The sequence below is a fragment of the Spinacia oleracea genome, chromosome 4 (genome assembly GCF_020520425.1).
Source record: "Spinacia oleracea cultivar Varoflay chromosome 4, BTI_SOV_V1, whole genome shotgun sequence".
Taxonomy (NCBI): domain Eukaryota; kingdom Viridiplantae; phylum Streptophyta; class Magnoliopsida; order Caryophyllales; family Amaranthaceae; genus Spinacia; species Spinacia oleracea.
The window spans coordinates 41218671-41245888 of NC_079490.1; the positions used below are offsets into that span (position 1 = coordinate 41218671).

The following is a 27218-nucleotide window of genomic DNA, read 5'->3' on the forward strand; positions in this document are numbered from 1 at the left end:
CTAAGTTCTACGTTGTTTCTTTGCATGCTCGGACGATGAATATGAGGACTCATCCTCCTCGGAAATTGGCTCAGGATGATGACTACCAGAGCAATCCTTTTGTCGCCGGTAAGTGAGAAGCTGCAAAGGAGGAGATGAAATAACTTGTGATGCTGGCGGAGATGCAGTACGAACAGGAGGAGGAGTAAGAGGTGGAGGGCGTAGCGGAGGAGTAAGTGAAGGAAATAATGCCCTTGGTCCAAGTATGCATTCAATGCTAAGTCTAATAAATTCGGTTCAGTATTAATTATGCAAGTTAATAATTAAGTGAGATCAAATGAACTGTATGCCTAGCTAGAGGCCGCTTCAGTTAAAGTGGAATTAATAATATTAATCCACAGCTTACTCTTGACTGAACCCGTAGGGTCACACAAATAGTACATGAACGGATCAAGTATTTAAGTGAATTAAATACTCCATTTATGAATATTTGGAATCGACGGATCTCGGTTCCAGTGGGAGCTGAAATCGTCAAAAGGAAAATTATGAATACTCCGGAAACGATGATATTGCCGGAAACGGAAATATGGATCATATCGTATCGAAAATATAAATATTATCCAAGTCGTAGATGTTGCCGGAAACGGAAACATGGTACGCATCGGAAAATATTATCAAAAATGGAAATATTGCCGGAATTGGAAATATTGCCGGAAACAGAAATATTGCCGGTATCAGAAATATTATCGGAATCGGAAATAAATTCCGGAATCGGAAATATTAAATATTTGTTCGAAACGGAAATAATTTCCGGAATCGGAAATATTAAATATTGTTCGAATCAGAAATGAATTCCGGAATCGGAAAACGAATCGGAAGCGCGACTTACGAAATAAACATTGGACGAGCTTGCTAGACGCAAGGCCCAGCACGAAGCTAGGCCCGCGCCTAGCGAAGCAAGCGAGCAACAGCAACCCGCCAAGCAAGCAGGCCTAGCCGAGCACGAAGCAAGGCCAGGCCCAGCGAGCAAGGCAAGGCAGGCTGGCAGCGCCCTTGCAATGGGCCACGTGCCAGCGCTGTCGGGCCGAGCCACGCGCACAGCGCGCCCTTCGTGGGTTGTGCTTGTGTGTGTGTGTGTTCGTGCAACGCTACGAATCCTTAGACGCTTAGGATTTGTCCGGTGAGTTGTTTTCCTAAATCCACTAGAGTTAGTCGTTTAATCAAAGACTAAAATACAAAGGATTAATTTTAATAGAATCGTATTAGTCTAGTGGAAATCTAATTCCAATATTTTCTACGAATAAATAGGTGATACATAATCACAATTTATAACACATCAATCACAAGTATTCATATAGTTTAAGAGTACACTAGCTTAATAATTTGCCAATATAATTAAGTTCGAATAACATAAAACCTTAGACTATGTTCTAGTTAATTGAATCTAAGGCGGATCCGAACGTGCTGTGAATATCTACGGAGGGACTACACTTGGAGTCCTAAAGTTGTTCTTGTTCGGTTCGGGAGCAGCTAGGGAAGGCACGCATCACATGTATGTATCCTAAATTATGCTAATTGGCTATGTGGCAATTAATTTGGATTCCTGGCTTTATGGTTTTTCCTTATGAAATATATGTTTTATATTTGTCATTACCTAACAGTGGTATCACGAGCCTCTAATTAATTCCATAATCAATTATAGTTAACATGGTTAAATTTTATAAATTTGCAATGAATTAAAGGGGTGACTAATTTCGTTGATTGTAATTAATTGCAAATTTGTGCGATTATTTAATTATATGTTCGCAGGATTTTCGGCAGTTTAGTCAATAATGGTCGGAATCGTATAATTTTATAGTGAATTTCTCATGTAAACAACGTTTTAAAATTTAGACTAAAATCAGAGATTTGATGCCGAACCCAGAATTCCCAAATTCGAAGCCTGAACGCAAAATTTATAATTTTTATGATGTTAAATTAAACATTTGTGAATCTTGTATGTAAATCTTGAATCTATGATTGACCTACTGTATATGTTTAACAATTTTAAAGCCTGATCTTGTTAATTATACAACCTAATTTGTAATTGTAATTAATTTGTTGAAATTCGAATAATTTAGAATTTGATTTGATTTTCATAATTAATTAGCAATTTAATTTGGAACCTATGATTAAAAACCACCATAAAATTTGTTAAAATAGAAAAGTTTTAAAATTTTATGACCTAGATTTGAATCCATGAAAATAAATATAATCGGAAATTAATTTGAATAATAAATTTTCGATTTTTCGCCTAAATTTGTGAAATTAATATGAGTTATTAATTTGTCAATAAATTTAAACAATAAAAGTTATAATTTTTATGAAATCCATTCACGAATCTTGCACGCACAAAGCAATGGACGCTAAGTGTTACCCTTAAGGGGTGTTGTATAATGCGGGCATGCGACGACGAGCAAGGGAGCTCGTCGCCCATGCGGTACGGTGCAACGAGCGAGGCATGGGCGCGAGCCTATGGCCTTGTCTTGGCGCTGTGTGTTATGTGCACGTGGGCGGACGGGCGAGAGCAAGTCAGCGACGAGCTACGAGGCCGCGCGCGGGAAGTGAACGTTGGCTTGCCCAACGAGCATTGCCCCGCAGCCGTGCGCAGCAGCCATGCCACAGCGAGGGAGCATGTTGCGCGTAGGCGTGGCTTGCTCGGCTTGCTACGTCTACGCGTGGCTGCTCGTATCTTGAGGTACGATCAATGCGGGTGGCAGCCCATGGGCGGTGCTGCTACGAGACCTCGACGAGGCATGGGCGCAAGCCTATGGCCTTGTCTTGGCCCGATTGGTTCGTTTTAATTTTTCGGTTGAAAACGATTTTAATTAAATTTAAATTCGTAATTATTATAAATTTATTTATACTAATTATTTTACTAGAATTAAAACCTTAACAAAATTTTAATTAATTAATTTAATCAACTGAAAATAAAATAAAGGATTTAAATAATATTTTCTATGAGCTTTAAATTTTAATTAAATTTTTAAGTTTCCGGTTGGACTAGGAAATACAATTTTATGTTTAAAATTCGTAAAGCATGTAAATTTCTTGGTTTTAGTGGGAGCGTTTTAGTCATAAACTCTTGATTAGGTCTACATTCCTTTAAGGTTAAAACAACTCAATTAGAATTAATAAGGATTGAATAATTTGTAGATTATTGGAAGCCTTGATTAATTGCTGCAAATATTTATGTGATGCATAATATGTTCTACTAACCAGCTATGTGGGCCATTCATTGATAAATGAATGGATGAATGGTATATTGTAAATGTACTGTTTTGTAGGTTATGGAAAGTGACTAGTATGGCCCAAATAGGATAGAAAATATGGTCTGCGTACCATTAGTTTGAATGTAAAATTGGTCTAATACACCAAAGTTTTTAATTTAAATATGGTCTGCGTACCATTAAATAGTTGTAATTAGTTTCAATTATAGCATATCCTATTTGAAGAAAATGGCGCCTCCCATGGTGAAATTCAAGACGGAGTTTCCAATCCATTTTCAAGACGGAGTTTGAAGTTGAAGCTTCAAGATGAAGTCGGGCCATACTAGATCACATTTATATCTTATGCATGCTTTAAGTTATTTATTGCTTTAAATATGTCTTAATTATGCATGAGATTGTGGCTTGTTTATGTTGCATGATTAAGGATTTTAGTTCACTTAAAATCTAACCAACATAGTAAGAGCCTTAAGTTCCAAACTTTAAAATTTGAGTTAAAAGGTGCCATGCCAAAATAACACTTACTTGGATAACCTTTACATCAATCTAAGTAATAGTTTTCCGCCATAGCGAGGTGTTACTTATTGATCCTAAAGGGGTAAGGTACACAAATAATTGTGAGTACATGTTAGTTTTGGTGAAACTCAACGATATAAGTAAGGAATCCTTTTATGTCGTGGAAAAAAATATAGGTTTACTTAATAAGACCTTAGACGTACCTATCAACCAAGAGTAGTTTCTAGACTATTAGCAAAGGATTTTCTTACCTAAAATATTTTAGAATTGAGTCTAAATACATAATGTGCTTAATCCTTCAATGATTTAAGGATCTTGGAATCATTTTATTCACACCTGCCGGAACACATAACTTGAATAAAATGCTTAATAAATGTTGAATTATGCATACATGCTAGAATTTAAGTTTATTAAGAGAAAATGTGAATGGTTATTTATTTGTTTATTCTTTTCAATTGTAGTTTTTACTATGGCAAACAACAATTCATTCAACATCCGATCAATTCTCGAAAAGGAGAAGTTGAGCGGGAAAAACTTCCTTGACTGGCAAAGGAACTTGCAAATAGTTCTTATGCAGGAAGAAAAGGAGCATGTCCTGGAAGAGGCGATGCCCGAAGCCGCTGGCGACGGGGTCACTCAGGCAGCCCTAAATCGTTGGATTGATGCCAACAAGGATGTAAAATGTCTAATGTTTGCAACCATGAGTGCAGATCTACAGAAAACGTTCATCAACTCAGATGCTTTCACGATCATCAGTGAGTTAAAGAACATGTTCCAAGATCTGGCTCGAGTCGAAAGATTCGAGACTCATAGGCAAATTCTTGAGACCAAGCTTAAGAAAGGCGAGCCCGTAAGTCCACATGTTCTCAAAATGATTGGACTCATTGAGAATATGAGTCGGCTGGATCAACAATTCTCTCAGGAAATGGCTGTAGACACCATCCTCCATTCTCTTCATAGCGGGTATGATCAGTTCAAGTTGAACTACAGTATGAATAGTCTGGACAAAACGCTCATTGAGCTTCACGGTATGCTGAAGATCGCTGAAAAGACGCTCCAAAGTGACATGTAAGATGTGCTTATGGTCCGTGGGGGCAAGTTCAAGAAATCTGGTAAGAAGAGGAATGCTAAGAAAGGTGGCAAGAAGGCCAGCCCAACTAAGCAAGCTGGCGGCACCAAGTCTGAAAAGAAGAAGGTGAGTCAACCCACTTCTGAATCTGAATGCTTCTACTGCAAGAAGAAGAGGCATTGGAAGAGAGATTGCTTGAAGCTTAAGGAAGATCAGAAGAACGGAACGGTCGTTCCATCTTCAGGTATTTTCGTTATTGACTGCATTCTTGCAAATTCAACTTCTTGGGTATTAGATACAGGTTGTGGCTCACACTTATGTTCCAATTCGCAGGGACTAAGAAGAAGTAGAAGATTAAGCAAGGGTGAAGTCGACCTACGAGTGGGAAATGGAGCACGGATTGTTGCATTAGCTGTAGGAACTTATTATTTGTCGTTGCCCTCTGGGCTATTTTTGGAACTGGAAGAGTGTTTTCATGTTCCAAGTCTTACTAAAAACATCATTTATGTTTCTTGCTTAGATGCTAAGGGATTTTCCTTTTTAATAAAAGACAATAGTTGCTCGTTTTATTTTAAAGAGATGTTTATGGATTTGCTAGATTAGTCAACGGACTTTATTTATTAGATCACGACAAACAAGTTTATAACATAAATACCAAAAGGGCCAAAAAGAATGATTCAGATCTCACCTATCTGTGGCATTGTCGATTAGGCCATATTAACATGAAGCGCATAGAAAGACTTCAAAAGGAAGGAATTTTCTAGAACCATTTGACTTAGAGGATTATGGTAAGTGCGAATCATGTTTACTTGGCAAAATGACAAAGAAACCTTTCTCTAAAGTTGGAGAAAGAGCAAATGAACTATTGGGTTTAATCCATACAGATTTATGTGGACCAATGAGTACAAATGCTAGAGGTGGTTTCAGCTACTTTATCACTTTCACTGATGACTTCAGTAGATATGGTTATGTATACCTAATGAAGCATAAGTCTGAATCCTTTGACAAATTTAAGGAATTTCAGAGTGAAGTAGAGAATCAGTTAGGCAAGAAGATTAAGGCATTGCGGTTTGATAGAGGCGGTGAATATCTGAGCTATGAATTTGATGACCATCTGAAAGAATGTGGAATTCTATCAGAATTAACTCCTCCCGGAACACCTCAATGGAACAGTGTGTCAGAACGGAGGAACAGAACCTTGCTAGACATGGTTAGATCAATGATAGGTCAGGCCGAACTTCCAATAGAATTTTGGGGACATGCACTAAAATAGCTGCACTCACACTAAATAGAGCTCCGTCTAAAGCTGTCGAAAAGATTCCATATGAGTTTTGGTTTGGAAAGCCTCCAAATGTGTCTTTTCTTAAGATTTGTGGTTGTGAAGTATACGTCAAACGATTAATTTCAGACAAACTTCAACCAAAATCTGACAAATGTATCCTTGTGGGCTATTTAAAGGAAACAAAGGGGTATTACTTCACTACAAAAAAACGCGGCACATTGTGACGCTTTTTGGGACAAATTGCGACGGTAAAGAGTGTCGCTATTTCACATAGCGACGCTTTGGGAGAGGGTCGCTATTTTCATTGCCGCTATTTACCGAAACTTTAGAGCGTCACAATTTGCAAAATATCGATGTATTTCACCGCCGCTATTTGAGATATAGGGACTCTATAGATAGTCGCAATATTTAGACTGTAAAAAGCGTCACTATTTGCACGCTTATAGACACATTTCTCCGCCACTATAAACCATATAGAGACGCTTTAGACACCCGAAATATATAGACTCTTATTAGAGTCCCTATATGTTTACTTTCGTGCGAATTTTCATCATTCCCTCCAAAATAATTTAGACCCTTTGGAGCGTCACAATTTGCATCATATTATTTTTCATATATACATAATAATTTAGACACTTTGGAGCATCACAATTTGCATCATATATATATATACATAAATTAATCTAAAATCATGAATTATCTATAAAAATATATATCGACCATAGATAATCATAATCAAATGCAAGTATTAACTTACTACGTACATTATCTTAAAGCAATATATATAAATGTCATGCTATGATTCATATATACTTAGCGATAACGTAGTTAATTTAGAAAAAGTGATAAAAATCATCTTTACATTAAATTAATTCGCAGAGTCTAGTCAAACTGAAATAAAAGCGATATTTTAAAACAAAAATAACTTTCTAACTAGCATTACCATTTTTTCTACAAGATAATCCAAAACTAAATAAAAACAACTTACTGGCTACGAACAAACTAATTACCAAGTAAACCTATCTTTATGCTAGCTTAGCTTCAAGATAACTTGTTCATCTCTTGATCTACATTTTACTATTACCACTTGAATCATCAATAATCTGCAAAGAAAATTTAATGTCAAATATATATGAAGTATGATGAACATTCCATAAAATCAAGGGAAAATTAACAGTAATCCTAACCAGCTTGATCCTAACTATTAGTGGTCTTCTCAAAATAATACCAACTATTAATCAAGGGAAAAATCAAGCGAAAAATGCATGACTATTAGAAATATAGACAGGAACAATGAATATATATATATATATATATATATATATATATATATATATATATATATATATATATATATATGTATATATATATTTGGTAAATTAGTGAACTTAATTACCAAAGGTAAAAACCCAAACAACAACCAACACAAAACAGCAAGAGAAACAAAAGCTAAGGGAGCACAGCCCGCACCCAAGCAAAAACAAAGAACACTAAAACATTCTACAAAGACACCAGCCAAACTAATGTTCATTAACTTGCTGTGTAAACGCTTAAACTGTGACTTTCTTTAATTAGCAAGCTTGCCCATTTGAAAACCAAAAAAAAAAAGACACCAGCCAAACAAGCTACACAACAGAACCAGACTGAACAACACAAGGCCTGCACAAAAGAACTGCACAACAACAAGCTAAAAAATAAACTGAACAGCAAGCCAGCCTGAGCAGAACAGTATGCTTGTTAAAGTATCACTAGTTACTACAGCTCACTAGGCTATTCAATACTTAGTAGTCAACATATGACTGAACTATGGAGATAACAACAGAAGCAAATAGGAATTGACTATTTTAAACTTTAGATAAATTGAAATCAAATGAAGTGGAGGGCGAGTGGAATCTGCGACATGAATATGCAAAGGTGGCTATAGAAGTGACTATAAACAGCACTAGCAATACGTCTTTTCTAATGTAAAAGTCCTGTTACAATTCTTTTCAGTGGTGTTCTTAATCAGCCATGTAACATATGCCTGGATTTTGAATTGGTGTGTTAACATTTAACAACAATACTAACTTTTTTAAGAACGTTGAAAACTCTAGATATTCAATATATGGACTTTTAGCTACTCCGTTTTTCAAGTCTTTATATCATTATAATTTAGGGTCATTTCCTGAGTTTTCTTCATCTAAATTGGCATCTTACAGTTCGAAGAAAAGGTTTCAGCAAGCTGGCTCAATTGTTATATGTTTTCTTTATTAGTTCACGACATTGTCTTATTCTGAATATTATGTTTTGTTGCATGCAATATGATTGTTTACAACTCTGTTCTCTTTCTTAATTATTATCCCTTCGACTAATCTTTTTAACTCATTTGTTTCTATTTACTGAATTTAGTTGAAAATGGCGAAGAACTGAAACAAAAAGCTCAAATAAGCCCATATGAGAAAGTAAAGTCCATGCCCATAGAAAGGAATGCCTAAATCTGAAGACCTCATGTCAAACGACATTGTTCAACAACTGTTGGATAAGAATAAGATTTGTGGAAAAGGAAAAGAGAATTCCAATGCTAAACAAGATTATCAAGACTAAGTACCTAAATTAAAGAAGACCATGACTGGGATGATGATGATGAGTTAGAGATTTCTCGAGTGAGAGAGGTGGAAACTGAAACTGCAGCTAATTACTCAGCATCAAAATCTTTACCAAAAAAGGTTTTACCTACCAATTATTAAGCTTCTTTTGACTGACTCCTCTAATTTCTGAGTTCTGTGTTCTAAATGCCAGGTTTACATTATCTTTTGGTTTATAGAATATGCTTAATGAGTACTCTATTATCTGTGCTATATTCTAGTATAGGATATGATTATTAATTTGATATGATTTATTTTTAAATGGTTGATGCCTAGATTAGTTTTCATTAATTTAACAACTTTGGGATCTTTATCAGTAAGCATTTTCATCGTTGTGGAATTTTCAAATGTCAGCTGATTCAATAACCAAAGACGATATAACACAATAGTAAAAGTAGAATCGGTAGTAATGGCAATTTTACGGGAGAAGGCAAACCTCCGCAGGTGTCAGATCCCTTCCTGATGAACATGGCATAGAATCTGAAATATAAAAATAAAGAAGTAAAGATGACCGTTTGTGACACAAACATTAAGAAAATCATCTCAAATAGAACTCTCATTTCATGTGTCTGTCAGCTTTAGGTTGTTTACATGCTTAAGCTTCGCGTTTGTCAAGTGATTAATAAAATGGAATAAAAATATAGCATCAAAAACTTGCAGGCATATGTTGATAGTTTGATACTAAATTTATCAAACTCGATATGCATTGAGAATATCTCTCAGAATTCAGTCAATCACGAAATCTACAACATCCAGTCTTTATCTAAACCCCTGCGTTCGTGAAACTATAGCAGAAAGACTCAAGAAAATCTTGCTATTACTAAAATCACCATGTCCAACTGTAGATGCCAAAGACATGAGACCTCAAAAAGGTCGAAAGACCTTTAGCCTTATCTAAGTAACATAAGCAATGATATATAAAATATCGTGAAGTAACAAAAGGGTGGCCCAATTTATGACTCTCTGACTCCAATTTTCACACCCTTGCCTGAAAATCCTTAACAATCTTACAATAACGTTCCAATATGGAATAGGGTGCCAATGCTGACACCAACATGTATCTGGAGATCCAATTCAGTAAAGAATCGGCATACATTATGCCCTTATTCGATAATCATGATAATTTGTGAAAAATGTAGCTTCAGCCTGACTTAGGCACCAGTGTCCAACACAGACATAGTGTATTAGAGGTCCAACTCCGCCAATTTCCTCATATTTAAACAGTTCTGCATGTCTAAGATAATACCACACATTACCATGTCTGATAAGTGATTATCCTAGCCAGCTGACAAAATGTTTCTTCAATTTAGACAAGAGCACCAACGTCTAATACAGGGATCTAACCTCTGCCATTCTCCATAAATTTTACCTATATTCATGATGCTCATACACATGTCCTGATTACCCGAGTAACTTAGCTACCAAGGCACAAGAGCACAACATAGGCATGTTTCTAGGAAAACAACACTGGCAATGTTCTCAAATTTGGTAACTTCAACCCTTTGAGCAGTCATATCCATACCACCCATAATCATGTTCCAATATCCTGACTGTTAGTCAAACAAAGCAAAACTTCGATTCGACATGTTCTCACTTGACATCATAAAATTCGCCAAGCAAACATCTTTTTGAACATAAGAGTAACTTATTTAACCAGCTAAACACAAATCCAATTACAAAAATATCACCCTTTAGAAGCACTACTGGAAGCCAGTTTCAGTATACAACATAAACTCAATTCTCCCAAAAAAGATCGAAACTTTGATCAAACATATCCCTTCAAAAAGAAATAAACAAACTCACAGGGAAAAACTACCCATCAAAATGATCAGATTAAGCTGAATAAAGGTACACAATCACACTGAATCATTCCCTTCTCCACTAAAATTCAAGAAATTGACAAAACTACCCATCACAATGATCAGATTAAGCAAATTACAGTCGCACTGAATCATACTACCCTTCTCTACTAACTTTCAAGAAATTGATCCAAAATTCTCAGAATCTAACCAAACCCCGTGTTTCTTACCATCAAAATGATCAAATCACGCAGAATAAAAGTATATAGTTATATGGTAAATAACTATATACTAAAAGAGACACCAGGAAATTTGGATAATTTAGTCTGTTTTAGTATATAGTTATCTACTTATTTACCTCTAGTGTCAAAGAGCAGATGCAACGCACGAATCGATGCACGAACCTACGAACAACGCTAAAGACTCGCAGGAAACCTTGAACCGGTGTAGCAATGCACGAACCGATTCACGAACCTACGAACAACGCTAAAGAATCACAGGAAACCTTGAACCGGTGTGGTCGGCGAAACCTGATAATGTTGATAAATTATGGTCAAAATATAAGGACAACAACATTATCCGGAATTTAAAATCTAAAAAATATAGTAGATGAAGCTGCTATGTACTTAACTTGACAGGTTGATAATGCTACAATTTCTTATTTCTTGGAAGTTCAGAATAACACTGTAGAACCGAGATAAAAAAAAAAGTAATCGAGTTGTACTTTCCTTTCATCTTGGTCACCAAGTGTCTGTAAACCTTGAGAATTTGCTAGACTACTCGTTGACTCCAGTTCGATACCAGTAACCATAGGATGAGACAATTTATTTCAATATAAACATTTCATTGCTTTAGTCAGTCAGTCAGTCATCACACACTCTGAACTTGGTTTCTCTACTTAAGAAACATTCTAAAACTACCAATGTATTTACGCAGTGTAATCTTAAGCCTTTGTTCTCTGGAATATACAAAGTATAACATTCCTGAAATGCATTAATAAAGTTTTTGTTAGTCTTCATCTCACTGAAAGCACTTCCAGCAAGATACTTTAACTTTGCATTCTGCTTGTGTCATTGTGTTGATGTACTTTGGTATAAAACTCGATCTTTCAATGGGGTTTATATAATATGCTTTTTGCTTCTGAATATATGAGTTTGGGTTTGGGAATGCAGTTCTGGATTGTCAAGTCTTAGCTAAGGTTTCGTGCATCATCCTGTCTTTTTTTGTTAGAAGTGGCTGATATATAACATTATTTAGTTATAGAAAATATCTGAATAATGGAATGAAATGTGCAAGGAGAACTTAAGCTCATTTAAAGATTATTCAGGTCATGTCACTCTCTCATCTCTCCAAGTTCACTGCTCCCCAGTCAATATGCACAGATAGGTTCAGAATAATTACGGGAAATGCTTGTACTTAAGATCCATGTGTTACTTCTCTTACTTACTTCTCTTACTGTGTGCAATCATTTTGCGTCTGTGTCATTTCTTTATTTTTACATAGTTTATTTTTAAGTTTTTATTAAAATCTGTTTGGGATTTCAGTAATTGTTGTTTTGTTCAAGTCCCATGTGTATCAGGATTGGTTTGTTTAAAAACTTAGAGGTGCTAAGAAAGTAAGAAGAGCTGAAAAAGTGTACTTGTGTACTAGGAGTTGGTTTCCTAATTAGATTAGGTTTAGTCTTCTTATTTTAGAATCTTTTTAGGGACTAGGTATTAGATATGTAAATTGTTAAAGAGGTACTAGGACAGTTTATTAAGACTATTTCAGCTCTCTGCTTGTAATTTTCAGTTTTTGAGATTAATATTTAGGAAACTTTTCAGAATAAGGTCTCATAAGTCATAATAGATCTTGTTAGGTTATGATACATATGATATTACATAAATCATGCGGAAACAACCATTAACCCAGGATTACATATTATTTACACATAATCATATAGCATAATTTAGATGCATACTCTTTGTTGCGTGCCCTCCCTAGCTGCGCCCGAACCGAACAAGAACAAGTCTTTAGGACTCCAAGTGTCGTCCCTCCGTAGATAGTCCACAGCACGTCCGGATCCGCCTTAAGATTGACCAACTAGAATCGCCCTTAAGGTACTAGAATTTTCGGCACTTTTGAGCAAGATGTGTGGCTGAATTTTTCTCTCAAAAACTCACTTTGAATACTTTTAAAACTCATTATAAATTGTGAACCCAGGCCACATATTTATAGGGGTATGGAAAGGGAATTGGAATCCTATTCAGATACAAATTAATTAAACCTAGAATTCTACAAGAACTCTAATTTAATTAATTTATCAAATAGAATTAGGAATTTAATCATTAACCGAACTCTGCACGTTTTAGGAAACGTGCACGAACACAAACACTTACACACGCACACACGGCAGCCACGATGGGCCGCCCATGCGTGCGCACGAGCAGCAGCCCACGCAGCGAGGCCTGCGCGAGCTGCAAGCCCACGCAGCTCCCGCGCGCGCTGTGCGCGCTGTGCGCGCTGCCACGGCCTGCTGGGCCTGGCCTTGCGCTGGGCCTGGCGTGGCTGTTTGTGCGGCGCGCTTGGCTTGCTGGGCGATGGCCTGGCTTCGTGCTGGGCCTCGTCCGGCAGGCCTCGTCCGATGCTTATTCGTACGATACGCTTCCGATTAAATTTCCGATTCCGGAATTCATTTCCGATACGAACAATATTTAACATTTCCGATTCCGGAATTAATTTCCGTTTCGAACAAATATTTAATATTTCCGTTTCCGGAATTATTTTCCGATTCCGGTAATATTTCCGATTCTGACAATATTTCCGTTTCCGGCAATATTTCCGATTCTGGTAATATTTCCATTTCCGATAATATTTTCCGATACGTACCATGTTTCCGTTTCCGGCAACATCTACGACTTGGATAATATTTATATTTCCGATACGATCCATATTTCCGTTTCCGGTAATATCATCGTTTCCGGAGTATTCATTTCTTGCCTGTGACGATCTCAGCTCCCACTGAAACCAAGATCCGTCGGTTCCGAATATCTATAGATAGAGTATTTAATGCCATTAAATACTTGATCCGTTTACGTACTATTTGTGTGACCCTGCGGGTTCAGTCAAGAGTAAGCTGTGGATTAATATCATTAATTCCACTTGAACTGAAGCGGCCTCTAGCTAGGCATTCAGCTCACTTGATCTCACTGAATTATTAACTTGTTAATTAATACTGAACCGCATTTATTAGACTTAACATAGAATGCATACTTGGACCAAGGGCATTATTTCCTTCAGTCTCCCACTTGTCCTTAGGGACAAGTGTGCATTTCCTAATTCCTTTGTCGCTCGATGCTTGCTCTTGAACATAAGGTAAGAGTTGTCATCCTTATTATGTCCAGAGGTGTTCCTCGGTTTCAGAGTTCAACTGATCAAATAAACAGATAATCATAGCCTATGATTCATCCGAGCACGGCCATGCATTTCACAGTTTCTAGCTCTCCGAGTGGCCTTGTACAACTTTTAAGCATCTCATCCCGATTTATGGGAGGACAATCCCAATCTTGCGATCTTGAGATTAGACTTCGTTTGATAGGTGATTACCTGAGCGTTGCCTTTATAGCCTCCTTTTACGGTGCGACGGTTGGTCAACGTCAAAGCAACCAGTTCTCAAACAAGTAATCTCAAATCTCTCAGGTATTGAGGATTTAGTGTCTAATAATTTAATGAAATTTACTTATGACAGACTTTCATCTCTTACAGTAAAGTTTCATAGGTCTTGTCCGATACTAGTCTTCCCAAAGTAAGTATCTATGCAAATGATTATGACATTGCCATGTCCACATAGTTCAAGAAACAGAACTACTAGTCATCTTGCATTCTAATCGTCTAACGTTTTCTATGCGTCCAATTTTATAGAAAACTCCGATTAGGGACCATTTTCAACCTTTGACATTCAAGTTCACTTGATAGACATTTCTTAGTCACAGGACTGGTCCTGACAGTCTATCTTGAATATATCGTCAAATTGAAGGGACTCATCATTTAATAAACCACAAATTAAATGGAAAAATGAATTCTTTTCATTTATTGTGAATGATTAACCAATAATGTTTTACAAAGATTTAAACTCTAAAACTTTAAAACATTAAACAGAGACATCAAAGCCATTCTCCAATATGCTTGATTCCCATAGCTGCAGTGTGCGAGTTGTGCTTCGCTTGCGGCAGAGGTTTAGTTAATGGATCTGATATGTTGTCATCAGTTCCAATTTTGCTTATCTCGACTTCTTTTCTTTCAACGAACTCTCGTAGAAGGTGAAATCTACGAAGTACATGCTTGACTCTCTGGTGGTGTCTAGGCTCTTTTGCCTGTGCAATAGCTCCGTTATTATCACAATACAGGGCTATTGGTCTTTGCGATCTACGCGGGGTAACATTTCTAGATTGACCATGATTCTCACCAGATTCTTCTAAAGATCTCTGAGTTTCATCCTGAATGTCATCTTGAGCATTCTCTAGAGTTTGTTGTTCGACTCGAATTTCTTCGAGGTCTACTTTTCTCCCACTTGTCATTTTGGAAATGTGATCTTTCTCCAAAAAGACACCATCTCGAGCAACAAACACTTTGTTCTCAGATGTATTGTAGAAGTAATACCCCTTTGTTTCCTTTGGATAGCCCACAAGGATACATTTGTCAGATTTTGGATGAAGTTTGTCTGAAATTAATCGTTTGACGTATACTTCACATCCCCAAATCTTAAGAAAAGACACATTTGGAGGCTTTCCAAACCATAATTCGTATGGAGTCTTTTCGACAGCTTTAGACGGAGCTCTATTTATAGTGAGTGCAGCTGTATTTAGTGCATGTCCCCAAAATTCTAATGGAAGTTCGGCCTGACCCATCATTGACCTGACCATGTCTAGCAAGGTTCTATTCCTCCGTTCCGACACACCGTTCCATTGTGGTGTTCCAGGAGGAGTCAATTCTGATAGAATTCCACATTCTTTCAGATGGTCATCAAATTCATAGCTCAGATATTCACCGCCTCTATCAGACCGCAGTGCTTTAATCTTCTTGCCTAATTGATTCTCTACTTCACTCTGAAATTCCTTGAATTTGTCAAAGGATTCAGACTTATGCTTCATTAGGTAGACATAACCATACCTACTGAAGTCATCAGTGAAAGTGATAAAGTAGCTGAAACCACCTCTAGCATTTGTACTCATTGGTCCACATACATCTGTATGGATTAAACCCAATAGTTCATTTGCTCTTTCTCCAACTTTAGAGAAAGGTTGCTTTGTCATTTTTCCAAGTAAACATGATTCGCATTTACCATAATCCTCTAAGTCAAATGGTTCTAGAATTCCTTCCTTTTGAAGTCTTTCTAAGCGTTTCAAGTTTATATGGCCTAATCGACAATGCCACAGATAGGTGAGATCTGAATCATTCTTTTTGGCCTTTTTGGTATTTATGTTATATACTTGTTTGTCGTGATCTAATAAATAAAGTCCATTGACTAATCTAGCAGATCCATAAAACATCTCTTTAAAATAAAACGAACAACTATTGTCTTTTATTAAAAAAGAAAATCCCTTTGCATCTAAGCAAGAAACTGAAATGATGTTTTTAGTAAGACTTGGAACATGGAAACATTCTTCCAGTTCCAAAACTAGCCCCAGAGGGCAACGACAAATAATAAGTTCCTACAACTAATGCAGCAATCCGTGCTCCATTTCCCACTCGTAGGTCGACTTCACCCTTGCTTAACTTTCTACTTCTTCTTAGTCCCTGTGGATTGGAACATAAGTGTGAGCCACAACCTGTATCTAATACCCAAGAAGTTGAATTAGCAAGTATACAGTCTATAACGAAAATACCTGAAGATGGAACGACTGTTCCGTTCTTCTGATCTTCCTTTAGCTTCAAGCAATCTCTTTTCCAATGCCCCTTCTTCTTGCAGTAGAAGCATTCGGATTCAGAAGTGGGTTGACTGACCTTCCTCTTTGCAGATTTGGCGCCAGTTTGCTTAGTTGGGCTGGCCTTGTTGCCACCTTTCTTAGCATTCCTCTTCTTTCCAGATTTCTTGAATTTGCCCCCACGCACCATAAGCACATCCTGCTTATCACTTTTGAGCGTCTTTTCAGCGGTCTTCAGCATACCGTGAAGCTCAGTGAGCGTTTTGTCCAGACTATTCATACTGTAGTTCAGTTTGAACTGATCATACCCGCTATGAAGAGAATGGAGGATGGTGTCTATAGCCATTTCCTGAGAAAATTGCTGATCCAGCCGACTCATATTCTCGATGAGTCCAATCATTTTGAGAACATGTGGACTTACGGGCTCGCCTTTCTTAAGTTTGGTCTCAAGAATTTGCCTATGAGTCTCGAATCTTTCGACTCGAGCCAGATCTTGGAACATGTTCTTCAACTCACTGATGATTGTGAAAGCATCTGAGTTGATGAACGTTTTCTGCAGATCCGCACTCATGGTGGCGAGCATTAGACATTTCACATCCTTGTTGGCATCAATCCAACGATTGAGGGCTGCCTGAGTGACCCCGTCGCCTGCAGCTTCGGGCATCGCCTCATCTAGGACATACTCCTTTTCTTCCTGCATAAGAACTATTTGCAAGTTCCTTTGCCAGTCAAGGAAGTTTTTCCCGTTCAACTTCTCCTTTTCGAGAATTGATCGAATGTTGAATGAATTGTTGTTTGCCATATTAAAAACTACAATTGAAAAGAATAAACAAATAAATAACCATTCACAGTTTTCTTAATAAACTTAAATTCTAGCATACATGCATAATTCAATGTTTATTAAGCATTTTATTCAAGTTATGTGTTCCGGCAGGTGTGAATAAAATGATTCCAAGATCCTAAAATCATTGAAGAACTAAGCACAGTTTGTCGACTTAATCCTAGAACATCTTAGGTAAGCAAAAGCCTTTTGCTAATAGTCTAGAAACTATTCTTGGTTGATAGGTACGTCTAAGAACTTATTAGGTAAACCTATCGATTTTGCCACGACATAAAAGGACTCCTTACTTATATCGTTGAGTTTCACCAAAACTAACATGTACTCACAATTATTTGTGTACCTTGCCCCTTTAGGACCAATAAGTAACACCTCGCTGAGCGAAAACTATTACTAGATTGATGTAAAGGATATCCAAGCAAGTGTATATTTTGGCATGGCACCTTTTAACTCAATTCTTAAGTTTGGAACTTAAGGCTCTTACTATGTTGGTTAGATTTTAAGTGAACTAAAATCCTTAATCATGCAACATAATCAAGCTTTTGATCTCATGCATTTTAAGACATATTTAAAAGCAATAAATAACTTAAAACATGCATAAGATATTTGTGATCTAGTATGGCCCGACTTCATCTTGAAGCTTTAACTTCAAAGTCCGTCTTGAAAATCTCCGTGGGAGGCACCATTTTCTTCAAATAGGATAAGCTATAACTAATTACAACTATTTGATGGTACGCAGACCATATTTGAATTGAAAAATAACTTTGGTACTTCAGACCAATTACATTCAAATTAATGGTACGCAGACCATATTTTCTATCCTATTTGGGCCATACTAGTCACTTCATAACCTGCAAAACAGTACATATACAATATATACCATTCACCCATTCATTATCATGAATGGCCCACATAGCTGGTTAGTAAAACACATTATGCATCACGTAAACATTTGCAGCAATTAATCAAGGGCACCAATAATCTACAAATTATTCAGTCCTTATTAATTCTAATCAAGTTGTTTTAACCTTAAGGATTTGTAGACCTAATCAAGAGTTTATGACTAAAAAGCGCTCCCACTTAAACCAATAAATTCATATGCTTTACTAATTTTAAACATAAAAATGTATTTCTAGTCTAACCGGAAACATACAAATTTAATTAAAATTTAAAGCTCATATAAATTTATAATTGAATCCAAAAAGTTTAATTTAATTTCAGTCGTATTTAAATTAATTCATGATTTTAATTTTAGTAAAATAATTAGAATAAATAACATTTATTATAATTACAATATTCAAAATTAAAATCCAAGAAAATAATTTAAATTATTAATTTTAAAATTAATTAAAATTACGTGAACTGAAATTTTCAAATTAAACATTCAAAACGATCTAATCGCAACGCAAACACCCTACGCATTGCACGCCCATGGGCCGCTCGCACACAGCCATCGCTGGCCATGTGCCCGCAGCCCATGCGCTCGTCGCATAGCTGCTGCATTTCCATCGCAAGCCATCGCACGCTGCGCGCGTGCCAGCGCTCGTCGCACGCGAGCCATCGCTCGCAGTGCGCGCGAGCCATCGCTCGCTGTGCGCGCGACATCGCTCGCTGTGCGCGCGACATCGCTCGCTGGGCGCGCGACATCGCTCGCTGTGCGTGCGAGCCATCGCTCGCTGGGCGCGCGACATCGCTCGCTGGGCGCGCGAAATCGCTCGCTGTGCGTGCGAGCCATCGCTCGCTGGGCGCGCGACATCGCTCGCTGGGCGCGCGACATCGCTCGCTGTGCGCGCGAGCAACGCTGGGCGCAGCGCTCGTGGCACGCGAGCTTGCGCTCGCTACGCGCGAGGCTGCGCGCTCTTGCGCGAGGCAATGCGCGTTGTGGCGCAGCTCGCTTGCTGCCCACACGCGACTGCCTTGGCTCGCCCTTCGCCCATGCCCATTCGTCCATTGCTCGTGGCCCACGTTATAAGGCAGGGCTGCTGCCTTGTGCACGTGCACCATGCCTTGCTCATTGCATTCGTGCCGCACGGGCGACGAGCTCCCTTGCTCGTCGTCGCATGCCCGCACTATACAACACCCCTTAAGGGTAACACGAAGCGTCCATTGCTTTGTGCGTGCAAGTTATATGAACGAATCGCATAAAAAATTTAAAATTTATAAAATTAATGACAAATTAATAAATATTATTAATTTCATAATTTTAGGGCGAAAAATCGAAAATTTATTATCCAATTGATTTCCGATTGTTATGGATTCAAGTCTAGGTCATAAAAATTTAAAATTTATCATAAATTTACAATTTTTATGGTGGTTTTTAATCATAGGTTTCTAATTAAATTATAATTAATTATGAAAATCAAATTAATTCTAAATTATTCTAATTTTCAACAAATTAATCATAATTACAAATTAGATTGCATAATTAACAAGGCTAGGCATTCAAACTTGTTAAACATATACAGTAGGTCAATCAAAAATTCAAGATTTATCAACAAGAATCGCAAATATTTAATTTAACATCTTAAATTTACGAAATTTTGCATTCGAAAAACTAAAACCTTCGAAAAGTCATAGTTAGGCTTCGAATTTGAGAATTCTGGGTTCGGCAGAAAATTACTATTTTTGTCAAAATTTTAGAATGCCTTTTACATACGAAATTGACACAAAAATCACTCGATTTGGATGAGTAACGAAGAAACTGCCGAAAAACTGCGTACGTATAATTAAATAAACGCAATTTGCAATTAATTAACAATTACGAAAATTAATCACCCCTTTTAATTCTTGCAAATTTGTAATATTTAACCATGTTCATGCAATTTTAGATTATGAAAATAATAAGGGGCTCGTGATACCACTGTTAGGTTATGATACATATGATATTACATAAATCATGCGGAAACAACCATTAACCCAGGATTACATATTATTTACACATAATCATATAGCATAATTTAGATGCATACTCTTTGTTGCGTGCCCTCCCTAGCTGCGCCCGAACCGAACAAGAACAAGTCTTTAGGACTCCAAGTGTCGTCCCTCCGTAGATAGTCCACAGCACGTCCGGATCCGCCTTAAGATTGACCAACTAGAATCGCCCTTAAGGTACTAGAATTTTCGGCACTTTTGAGCAAGATGTGTGGCTGAATTTTTCTCTCAAAAACTCACTTTGAATACTTTTAAAACTCATTATAAATTGTGAACCCAGGCCACATATTTATAGGGGTATGGAAAGGGAATTGGAATCCTATTCAGATACAAATTAATTAAACCTAGAATTCTACAAGAACTCTAATTTAATTAATTTATCAAATAGAATTAGGAATTTAATCATTAACCGAACTCTGCACGTTTTAGGAAACGTGCACGAACACAAACACTTACACACGCACACACGGCAGCCACGATGGGCCGCCCATGCGTGCGCACGAGCAGCAGCCCACGCAGCGAGGCCTGCGCGAGCTGCAAGCCCACGCAGCTCCCGCGCGCGCTGTGCGCGCTGTGCGCGCTGCCACGGCCTGCTGGGCCTGGCCTTGCGCTGGGCCTGGCGTGGCTATTTGTGCGGCGCGCTTGGCTTGCTGGGCGATGGCCTGGCTTCGTGCTGGGCCTCGTCCGGCAGGCCTCGTCCGATGCTTATTCGTACGATACGCTTCCGATTAAATTTCCGATTCCGGAATTCATTTCCGATACGAACAATATTTAACATTTCCGATTCCGGAATTAATTTCCGTTTCGAACAAATATTTAATATTTCCGTTTCCGGAATTATTTTCCGATTCCGGTAATATTTCCGATTCTGACAATATTTCCGTTTCCGGCAATATTTCCGATTCTGGTAATATTTCCATTTCCGATAATATTTTCCGATACGTACCATGTTTCCGTTTCCGGCAACATCTACGACTTGGATAATATTTATATTTCCGATACGATCCATATTTCCGTTTCCGGTAATATCATCGTTTCCGGAGTATTCATTTCTTGCCTGTGACGATCTCAGCTCCCACTGAAACCAAGATCCGTCGGTTCCGAATATCCATAGATAGAGTATTTAATGCCATTAAATACTTGATCCGTTTACGTACTATTTGTGTGACCCTACGGGTTCAGTCAAGAGTAAGCTGTGGATTAATATCATTAATTCCACTTGAACTGAAGCGGCCTCTAGCTAGGCATTCAGCTCACTTGATCTCACTGAATTATTAACTTGTTAATTAATACTGAACCGCATTTATTAGACTTAACATAGAATGCATACTTGGACCAAGGGCATTATTTCCTTCAGATCTACCTTGAGTTATTGACTTGAGAGACCTCCTAGAATTACTCTAGTTCTGGTAACTTGAACCTAAAGCCCGAGAGGGGAGGGCCAAATCCTTCATCTTCACCTCTCCCATGAACCAGAAAGGAAGATAACCCTCCAGTCCTGCTTTCTATACATTCTCATAATTGAGCTCACTTTTATTTATTGATTCGAACAAGATTACAGTATCCATTTTCCTGTTATTTGCAGTTTGATAATGTGTCAACATTTTATTTTGTAGTTTATACTACGTAGTTAAGAGGCGTAAGAGATTAACTCTTTTTCTTGGGAAAAATCTTGGACCAATGTGTGTAGGCTAATCTGTGTTTAACATAATAACAGGGTATGCTCAGGCTAATGTGTGCAGGCTAATCTATGTTTAACATAATAACGGGGAAAGTAACAAGTTTCAGGTCAAGTAAAATATTTAAGTCATTGTCTGCTAATATTGAACTTTGAACATTCCCACCACCATATTCAGTTATTCACACCCCTTTAAACAATTACAAAAGTTATGCAACTTTGCATTTCATACCAGAAAATCCATTTTCCTCCAAACTGGAAAAGTAACAACTTTGAGGTCAGGTAAAGTGGCTCTTTTATAACCTTTAATCTATCTATTTTATAACCTTTAACCTTTATTGAGTTATAACTTTTAATCTATCTGTTTTACCTTAATTATACTGAAAATTTTAACGTTAGAATGGTTTCTGTGATTCCGTGTTAAAGAGACAATGCATGCTTCAATTGAAACATTGATGCAGTTGTTCAAAAGGTTACAAGAAATGGTTCTTTTATCCCTTTTTCAGTAACTATCTGAACCTGGGTAGTGCTTCTTTCATTTTTATCATAAAATTCATATAAATTCTTTAAACTGTCTTCCTAAGAGTATGCATTAATCACGATTGCACAAGCAAGCAAGCAATCACTATCGTTTATCCTACCACTCAGCAGTAATGTACAGGTAGAAAGCACAAAATCAACTAATTAAAATGAACGCACAATCAAAGAATAAACCTATTGCAAGTGTTCAATAGCTGTACGAAAAAAATTACTACACATTGTATGATTCTTCAGTCTTCACAGACATGAAAATTCTTAAGGTCTACCTTTTTCTTAAAATTACCAATGATTCTTACCAGGAATCCAGATTTAAACTTTATTCAAGTTAGTGTTCTACTGATTAGCGCGAAGTTTTGTGCTAGAATCTAGGATTAGTGTGCTGGAGGGGAGAGATTGGTTTCTATGGACAAAGCAGCTAAGTGTGGGTCCACATCAACTAAAATTTCTCATTCGGTTTGAAAATAGTAACTCATTACTCACTATATGAAATTTTCTCAGTTTTAGTAAGTTCATGGATACAGTGAGTCCGTGAATGTGTATGAAATTATTGTAGTTGTAAAGGACAACCACACCAAGGTAGACGAACTGTATATGGAAATCTCTGCACAAGGGATTTTGTTGTTCCAGTACTAATCGTTTCTTGCTTGACAAACTTTAAAACAGGCTAACAACCCAGACCTAACACCAACTCGTATTTCAGCATAATAACTTATTATGATAATACTAAATCTAAGATTCTACCTTCTAATCTCACAATCATTCATAAATAATCGACAACTATAAAGCTTATTTCAGTTATCAGTATATGGATACATGAAACGCAGTTAACTCCATATGAAATTACCTTACTTTTGGCAATAGTGTAAAAGTCTCATGTCTCAGCCTGCTTTTCACCATTGCCACCAGAATCGTCAGTAATCTACAAAAAGCATTTTAATATGTAAATTAGATATGCCACATTTCAGGTAATGATACATTATTTCATAGCCAATGCAACCTGATTAGTGTTGTTGACTCGTATTAAAAATTCTCTGATCATTGGTAACAAGCACCCTAAATTGAGACTTGCAAATATGACAATAGGTTGCAGAGAATAGGCTAAAGACATAAGGAGGAATATTAGGGTGTGCAACATCTCTTTACTGATCTAATTACAGTCATCTATTCAAAGACATTTGAATTCCCTAATTCTGCGCGAAAGCACCATTTGCAAGTGTAACCTTGTTGATAGACTGTATATACCATATAGATGCTCAGAAAACAGAAATTACTCGAGTTTGATCGAGGAGCCTAACAGAAAGCAGAACCAGACAAGAAAGGCGCTAGAGAAAACAAAGCAGAAGAGCTAAAACTGAACCAAAGCACTTAAAGTCTTCAGTATATACCCTAATCAATAGTCAAGCAATAAAACAACCAAGAAAAAATAAATGACATGAAAAGAACAACTCTTATAGTTCATCATATTCCCATCCTAGTCATGGCAGAAGCATTGAAGTGTTCCTCTCTCCACCTACCCATTTCGTATCCAAAGGTATTATAATCTGGCAATTTTAATGTTATTCAATAATTAAGGCAAGCACATAATAGACAAGACAGCAGAGTAGCCCGAGCACGGGAATGAATTGGCAAAATAACGTGATGGGGACTCTAATAGAAACTGGATTCAGATGTTCTGAAAGGTAAAACTAATTGCAGAAACGGATAAGGTAAAATACTAGTACCAGAAACAGATAGGGTGGAACCAAATAAACAACTGGAAGTCAGAACCAACCCCCTTCTCTTAGTTGAAATTCCAATCAGTAACATCAAACAGCGATGTGACCTTTGTGGATCATCTAAAACCTTACAAAACTCAAATATTTAGTTCATGTTCAGAATGTAAGAAACACAATCAGCCATGAACAAAAAGGTCATGAACCAACTCAATTGCTATAAGAATAATCACTAAATACGATATAGGTATTCACTCAAAGTGACAATCATACACGTTAAATCAGTTTAAGATTTTCACATAAACAAGAATTACAATGAGCAGAAACTCAGATCAGATTTTAGGTAAACTTGGTATTTAATCGAACCATAACACAAAAGACTTTGAAGATGTAAACAAGGACAAAACCACATATGTTATTTCCTTATTTCTGGTTTTGGCTTGCACAAAGATCAAACATTTAAGAGTTTATGTTATACAACATTGAGTATCGAGGTAACAATAACCCTAGATTGATCCTTGTAAGAAGTTACTATGAATTTGGGAGGAACAAGTCGTAGCACAAGTGTCTCCTTAGGTAAGGGTAAAGACATGGCTTACTAACATGCAAAGAATGACAGACTGATAATATGGAGTTATAAAATGTAGAGGATAGTTATCAAGCTTTCAGTGTTCTGATTCACTCCCAAGAGCTAAAGCTAAAACGACACTTTATTATTCTAGATGCCCTCTTCTTTTCCTAATATCTTATTTATAGCAAATTTTATTCTCTTTTCCCTCTAACTAACCAACTATCTTTCTCTTCAATCTACCCTTAACAAACTAATTATGCAATCCCTTCACTAACCCTTCCTATTAGACTAATGTACGAAACCCAATAGCTAATATAAGACAACACAATAATTAAAAAAATGCTTCCTGAGGTTGGATCGATCTCAAAAAAAATCAACTCAGTTGGAGAAGTAGACAATACCTGTAACCCCACTCGTTGTCGTACCAGGAAACGAACTTCACAAAGTTGTCATTCAAGGCAATTCCATCCTTGGCATCAAAAATGCTTGACCTGTAAATAGATGTATATGCATTAGTTCATTATAAGCTGCTGAAGCTATAAGAGAATAAGGAAGACCTGCAGAGAAGAATCATATCCTACCTGCTGTCACCAACAAATTCAGTTGACACAACATAATCCTCTGTGTATCCAAGGATTCCCTTCAACTTGACTTCAGATTCCTCCTTAATACAGAAAAAAGAAATGTGAAATTGCATTCCAAAACCATAACCAACCAAACACAGCCATGTAAAATACATTTGACATGATAGAGATAATACTGATGGTAGCTTACTTGATGGCATCCTTAATCTGCTCGTAGGTAGCACCCTTCTCAAGTCTGACGGTAAGGTCAACAACAGAGACATCAACAGTGGGAACACGGAACGACATTCCGGTCAATTTGCCGTTCAAAGCTGGCAAAACCTTTCCAAATGCAGCAATTGTCAGGTCCATGACATTAACATACTTCACCGATATAATCTTGCAGAAAAAATCTATACACTCTCTCATGACACAATAGAACATGAGCTTTTATGTGAAAGACAACGTGTTGTATTGGAAATTGTTTTTAAAAAATTACCTTAGTTGCTCTAGTGCTAGTGGGAACGACGTTGAATGAAGCAGCCCTTCCACCTCTCCAGTCCTTAGCTGATGCACCGTCAACTGTCTTTTGAGTGGCTGGACACAACACATGAAAATGATCAACCATTAGATGAGGAACGCTATGCAAAATAGCAAGTACATTCATTACTTATTAGAAGACTTACCAGTGATGGAGTGAACGGTAGTCATAAGACCCTCAACAATTCCAAACCTGTCATTGATAACCTAAACCATAAAACATAATAGCTTTAATAACCTTAACATAAAACATCCTCAACTACTCCAAAATCAATTCCTCTAAATTGAACTTAATTAATTCCACTAAATTTTTCTAAATATCAGTTATCAAAATAATTGAATTAAGTATAAAACTAAAGGTGAACAATTTTAGATCTGGTTGAAATTTTTTAGCTCAAATAGATACATTAATTTGGGATTTAGAATCAGCAGAACTAAGTTGGGCATAACTTATACCTGACATATCATCTTCAAAGAAGAGAATAGGAACACGGACAACAGACCAACAGGGTCTCCGAAAATATCCCCAAACGTGACCCTCAAATGAGATCAACCGGAAAGAGAGCGGCGGCAAGGATCAACCACCACCCGCAACCGCCAGCCGTGCTAGAAGGATGGCAGCAGCATCAACTTGTGTCGAAGCAGATGAAGTAAGGAAGGATCAGCGCCAATGCCACACCGGAGGTGGTGCACGACGGCGATGGTAGACAACAAGAAAAACCCAACACCAAATAAGTGAGAGGAGTGAGAGACGGGTCGCGGGTTTTGGGCCACGAATTGGCGGGGGTAATGGGTGGTTCTTCACCTCTGTGGCTGTTTCCGGCAAGCAACGATTGATACAGATGATTAATTGAGAATCCTTGATCTTTTTAGAAATCAAAATTAGAGAGAAGAGTAAGAAAGTTGTTTGAGTTTTTCTGAAGGAATGTTTCTAGGTAGCACTGAGCAGTTGATTTTTGGGAGTGTAGGTTGAGTCGGTTGTTTGAGGGAGATCTGATAATCGTGGAGCAGGGTGTGGGAGCAGGGATAGGAGAATTAGGCGGGATATGGTGTTTTTTTTTTTTTTGTAAATAGCGACGCTTTAGTGAGTCGTAATATGTTGCGACCGTGTAAAGCGCCGCTATTTGCAAAGTAATATCCGCGCACCGAAATTCATTGCGACCCTTTGTTACACCGTCGCAATTATTCCGTCTAAATATGTACCCTTTTGTTGTAGTGCTTCTACAATACATCTGAGAATAAGGTGTTTGTTGCTCGAGATGGTATCTTTTCGGAAAGAGATCACATTTCCAAAGTGACAAGTGGGAGAAAAGTAGACCTCGAAGAAATTCGAGTCGAACAACAAACTCTAGAGAATGCTCAAGATGACATTCAGGTTGAAACTCAGAGATCTTTAGAAGTATCTGG

General features: G+C 37.4%; 1 pseudogene; it reads right to left on the reverse strand.

Moving 5' to 3' along the window:
* On the reverse strand, positions 1-26279 carry LOC110795329 (glyceraldehyde-3-phosphate dehydrogenase, cytosolic-like; annotated as a pseudogene).
* Between the last annotated feature and the right edge of the window lie 939 nt (positions 26280-27218).